General features: G+C 41.6%; 1 non-coding gene across 1 annotated transcript; it reads left to right on the top strand.

Moving 5' to 3' along the window:
• Positions 1-2,044: 2,044 nt before the first annotated feature.
• On the top strand, positions 2,045-2,118 carry Trnat-ugu (transfer RNA threonine (anticodon UGU)). The gene has a single exon. It is a non-coding gene; the product is annotated as a tRNA-Thr (tRNA).
• Positions 2,119-6,248: the final 4,130 nt, after the last annotated feature.

The raw sequence follows: 6,248 nt of genomic DNA, 5'->3' as shown, positions 1-6,248 counted from the left end.
GATGACCTTATACGATACAATGGCATTCACATTGTGTTGTCATAATGGTAAAATTTAATTTGTCAACGTAGTGTATCAAAGACTCCCTTTAAATGCTTGAATAATTAAAGAGAAATTAAAGAACTGTTTCATAGACACACGTAGCTGCAACGTAGCATTTGCCAGGGATCAGTTCTGCGGCTAAAATTTCACTTTAAGATACATGACATTATCCATCGCATATGAGATTCCTTGACGCAATTGGTCGGATTTTGACCACAGGCGATACTAGTTCTATTAATATGCTTAGGTCTGCTGATCAGATAGCATAAAATCCCACACAGCAGGTGAAGAATGACTTTATTGGTTGTTGCAAAGTATGATTGGTTGATTTGGGAAGAGAGGACCAAACAGCGAGGTCACCGGATCAAATGCAAAGTATGCATGACGCGTTTTGGAGTTACTTCCATCTTCAGAAATCTAAGTCCAAAGGAGGCACAAGGACAAGAGCGTTACTGTTCGTGTACATAACAGAAAGTCCAAAGCGGACTCACATGCTGTACAGAGAGGTCTCGATAACGTGCAGACGTCAAGGTACACCTGACAGGTCTTTATGGTGAATTGTCTTCAAAGAAGAACGGATGGAGAATAAAGATGCTTGTGAATCCACCTCACACCATCACATAGGGTCAGTGCAACGGCTCTTCATGCACAACACGCGATTTAACAGTACCCCAAATTCGGCAGGTCTGTCTATTCACTGCACCCTGTAGTGTAAAATCAGCCTCTTCACTGTACAGAATATTACCCAGCCAAAAGTCACCAACTTCGATCCGCGCCAGAAACCGAAGAGCGAATTCATAATGTTGCTGCACATAGTGAGGTTTCAGTTGCTGCACTGTCTGGATGTTGTACGGGTATCAGAGTAAAGTAAATCGCAGAATATTTAACTTCTGAGGTCATCAGTCCCCTAGAACTTAGAACTACTTAAACCTAACTAACCTAAGGACACCACACACATCCATACCTGAGGCAGCATTCGAACCTGCGACCGTAGCGGACACACGGTTCCAGACTGAAGCGCCTAGAACCGCACGGTCACACCGGCCGGCTAGGTACTGATGACCTTAGCAGTTTGGTCCCACAGGAGCTTACCACAGACGGACGGTTGCCATGGGACACTCTTGAGTCGGAAACGCTTGCTCAGGAAGAAGGCCTACCCTACGCTTGTCTGTCCGCTTTTAGAATATTGTTGCGCCGTGTGGGATCCTTACCAGATAGGACTGTCGGAGTTCAAAGAAGGGCAGCACGTTATATCGCGAAATATGGGAGAGAGTGTCACTGAAATGATAGAGGATTTGGGATGGGTATCATTAAAACAAAGGCGTTTTTCGTTGCGACGAAATTCCAATCACCAACTTTCTCCTCCGAATGCGATAATATTTTGTTGACAACGACCTACATAGGAACAAACGATCACCTCGATAAAATAATGGAAATCAGAGCTCGTACGGAAAGATATAGGTGTTCGTTCTTTCCGCGCGCTATACGAGATTGGAGTAATAGAGAATTGTGAAGGTATATGAAGATAGTAACTGTTCTCGAAAGAACAGGTACGACTGATGACCGTGCAGCTTCTCTAGAATAAATGATAATTAATTGAAACGCTCAGCTGCCGACAGGTGTTGATGTACCTCGGGGTACACATTTTCAGCTGTCCCCATCGAGGTATATCAACACCTGTCGGCAGCTGAGGGTTTCAATTAATTATCATTTATTCTAGAGAAGCTGCACGGTAATCAGTGGTATCTGTTCCTTCGAGAACAGTTACTATCTTCATATATGTAGTTAAAGGCTACCCAGCCATTAACCTTCGTCTGTGCGAATGCCCAAAGATTGCCCGAACTCTTATACGGGAATCGTCACCTTAGTGTGCCCGAGTAATGAGTGGATGGGCAAATACCTATTACGTACATTACGTATGTTGATTGTGGACAGTTGGGAATGTGGGTCTCACGGGAAGCGTGCAAGGGTTAAGTCCTTCCAGTCGCGCTATTCATCTGTGTCCTCGGTGGCTCAGATGGATAGAGCGTCTGCCATGTAAGCAGGAGATCCCGGGTTCGAGTCCCGGTCGGGGCATATATTTTCAGCTGTCCCCATCGAGGTTGTATCAACAACACCTATCGGCATCTGAGGGTTTCAATTAATTATCAATTCGGAAGGTAATTCGATGAACCTTCTGCCAGGCACTTAAATGTGATTTGAAGAGTATCCATGTCGCACGTGCTCAAAACGATTCATACTACAGAATGCATGCAAACATACTCGCCGTAAATACTGACGAATAACGAGTGCTGCATATCCAAGTTACACAGATCGGCCTTTCCTGCCAATAAGAACAGGGAATTGCTATGTGGGAACAATTCGAGCTAGAGGTAGGGCTCATAAGCACTCCTTGAATTGCAGACTAAACGTAAATGACGAAAATGCATTTTTGGTAAAAATTGGTCAAAACATAATCCTGTGCCCTCCGTATTAAATTAGCCGTTTTGAATATTGAAAATCTGACTTCAGCTTCCTGTTCAGCAACATTAAAAATATATATGTAACACTCAGTTCATGCAAATCGAAGTAATAATATAACTAAAAGTTTTCGCTAAACTTTGAACACTTTTTTTTTTCGAGATACGTTTATTTCTCAGAACGGCATGCAGCATAAACTAAAAGTGATTCAACCTCTTAACTTCTACCTCGGACCCCGAAAAGTAAACATTTTTCTTAGGAGCTTATAGCTATAATGTGACATTTGTTAATATTAACTAATTTTTGTGTGGGCATAAGGAGTGAAACAAACCCCCAAAAATCGAAGTCAAAGTTCGAATTAGCACTGTATCTTTAAATTTAAGGTTGTTTCATTGCGGTTCGGTATGCGCTTGCATAAATTTTATGTAATATCGACTGATGTTATCCATTTTTAATTTCAGAGAAATAATGTAGTATCAACTGATGTTATCCATTTTTGATTTCAGGTAACATCTGAGGGGCCACACTGCACGCACTCTGCGTACTTCAGACTCGCAGGCCCTTGATCAAATTATAATTACGGGCGCCATTTTTTTTACTGAAAATCTAAAATAAAGCTCATAGTATGATCACTTGTAATTCCCAAACAGATCCTTCGAATGTATTTTCATTGTCTCAAAAAGATTTCCAAATGTACCATTTTTTGCTCATTTGAATGAGAACCTGGCCTTAATGGCGGAATATAGTGACGAGATTTTTTTCGGAGACGTTGTACGTTCGCGAGAAGTATTTCGTTCCACGCGTGTCGATGGACATTCCACAGATATTACTGTGTGTGTGTGTGCTACTCAGTCGTGCCATTTGAGTGTACATCTTTGCATAGTTTTCCTTTCACGTTGTAAACAGTGCTCGGCTCAGTAACTAACTGGCCATTGAGTGGTTCCGAAGGTGTCGGATGTGCGGTGCGTTCGGTCTGCTAAGACAACAACAGACTGGCGTGGTGCGATGGCAGAAGCAGACACTGAGGGAGCTAGCTGTAGGGACGCCAGCGAACAATTTATGCCAAGTAAGACGAAGAGAACTATTCTAAAATTATGAGCCGTCTCGAAAGCGTTTATCATTAGTAAATCTTGTAGTTGAGACTGACAATCAATCTACAATAACTGACAGATTTGCCTAGAGAGAGATACTGGAAATCCCCCCTCCTGAATGAAATTTTGGTTGTGATGACAGGCCGATGGGTAGTGTAGCCCGAGATCTAAGTTAGGTTGTAGGGAGGTAATTTGATTGAGAGTTGTTTATGCCAACGATTATGAATGCCGAGTAAACGTTGTGCGAGCAGATTGCCCTGTAGCGTAGCCTAGTGTTTCCGTCCGCGCCTTATTTAACACACTTTCTCTAGCTGTGTACTAAAGTCGCACAACAGTCACGAAAACTACGTTTCTGGTGGGGGGAGGGGAGAGTCCACTATGTAACTTTCAGTACAATTTTTAGTAAGCGCCGAAACTAGCCGAAATAGAAGCATAATTTTAACTATATTTCCGTTTCTGGGAAAATAGTGGTTCTCCTCTTTCGGCAGCAACTGTAATATGTAGGCGACTTATTAGAGTTTTTTTAACTCTGGATCATGATCTCAATAGACGCAGAGCTTTTTTTTACGTTACTTGATTCGTGGTCTATAGTAAACAATGCAACGGTCAATTCTTTGAAGTGCGACGTGTGTCTGCAATGTTCGTAAGGCCAAGTTTGTATACATTCGGTGTCAGTTTTTTTTTTTTTTTTTTGCCATATACTGTATAATTAAGCCGAGGAGGATAATGTTCAAGGAGCACTGCATTAGCAGTCTATGGAGAAATTGAGAATTTGGATCTGATGAACGGCATGCTCGGACAGTTGGTGCAATTAGGTTGTCCACTGCGTAATTCGGACACAGTGATCATTGCCTCTCCCTAGTAACCAGGGGACTCGGGTGCTAATCCTGGTCTGGCACAAATTTTCAACAGTGTCCATTGACTAAAGTCAGTGCCCATTGTCAGCTAATTTCATTGTTTCGGTGTCCAATTGTATTTTGTTCGCGATACGCCGTTTAGCTTTTTCATGGATAACAGCTTTGGAAAGTGTACAGGCTGTACAGGTTATACTGATATTCGCTCGTCGTTAGTCCAAAGCTAGTATAGCGATTTTTAAACACAGTTGTAGTGCATATTAAGCCTACACACGTATTTGTGTCCTGTGTTTCTTTACCAAGAACTTCTTCGTAGGTAATTTCCCTATAGTGGTATTTTGTTTAAGTACTTATAGCCTGCAGGCTTGGATGAAATATGAAACACATGTCCGAAGTTTCTGCAGATGCTGCAGATACTGTTTTATCCGTACTACGGGCACAAACTCTTCATCTAATACATGACACAATTTGTCTCGAGAGTAAGCAATTTTTCGTAATATCGGCCTAGCTTCGATATATTTTTCTCTAATTCTTGTTTGGATTTAATCTTAAAACACACTAACTCTTCCACCAATTATTCGATAAATGATTTCATCCCTTTCGTAGCCTACAGTTCCTAAACGGTCGATAATATTAATAATTTCCTTTCTCACTTTTATTTCCTGTAGAATCTCCTGTTTATGGTTATTGCTAACCTGTTTCACGTTCTCACTTTTATTATTTTTATTTTTCTAGTTTTGTGACTGGTAGCCAAGTTTTCTTTGAATTCGGTTTTTAATTCTGAAATAGTAACAGTTAAAGGTCAAGTGAAGATTGCGATCTATTTGAGGAGAGTGTTTCGGAGGTCTTTTATATTAGACGTACACAGGTCATGGAGATCCTTATGTATATAAAATTACTTCAAGTGTAATGTAGCCCATTCTCTTGTCATGATCTCGGCTGTATCGTAGCGCATTGTCTCGGTTAGGTTGGAGATTTTGGTTGAGAGTTGCCGAAGTCAAAAAAAGTGATTACGAAGTCAAGACTGTGCTAACTATCTGTAGCGCAGTCCAAAATGTTCTTTCGGTCCTTTTAAAATCCCTTTTAATTAAAAATAACGAAAGCTGCAAGATACAAAGACCAAAACTATTACGTAATAGAGAAATCCCAGACTACTGTGGTGTACGTATACTAATTTATTGTCAGTGAATATATATATTTTACTCATTTGCTGGATTCCAGTTTTCCGCTTTTTGCGGCGAAAAACCTTTTCCTGCGAAGGACCCATTAGCTTGTCGGTTATATTCGTGAGCCCGCATCTCGTGGTCGTACGGTAGCGTTCTCGCTTCCCACGCCCGGGTTCCCGGGTTCGATTCCCGGCGGGGTCAGGGATTTTCTCTGCCTCGTGATGGCTGGGTGTTGTGTGCTGTCCTTAGGTTAGTTAGGTTTAAGTAGTTCTAAGTTCTAGGGGACTTATGACCACAGCAGTTGAGTCCCATAGTGCTCAGAGCCATTTATGTTGGTGACTTTCTCGAAGGTCAGTTATTTCATGGTAGTCTATCCACCGGCGTCATTGTTAGCATCGAATATAGATATAAGTATTAGGAAGTCTAATATGAAGCCAACGCATGAGTATGTCTAATGATGAATAAGAAAAATAGGATTGCGGGTTAGCTACTACAAGCAGCATAGTGAACGCGTTGTTGTGGCCAAGATAGACACGAAGCCCAAGCCCACCACAGTAGTACAAGTAGTCCGCAGATGACGAAGAAATTGATGAAATGTGTGATAAGATAAAAGAAATTATTCAGATAGTGGAGGG

Source organism: Schistocerca cancellata, unplaced genomic scaffold (genome assembly GCF_023864275.1).
Source record: "Schistocerca cancellata isolate TAMUIC-IGC-003103 unplaced genomic scaffold, iqSchCanc2.1 HiC_scaffold_808, whole genome shotgun sequence".
NCBI lineage: Eukaryota > Metazoa > Arthropoda > Insecta > Orthoptera > Acrididae > Schistocerca > Schistocerca cancellata.
The sequence above is the reverse complement of the archived record's forward strand: the minus strand, read 5'-3'. Positions and strand labels throughout refer to the sequence as shown.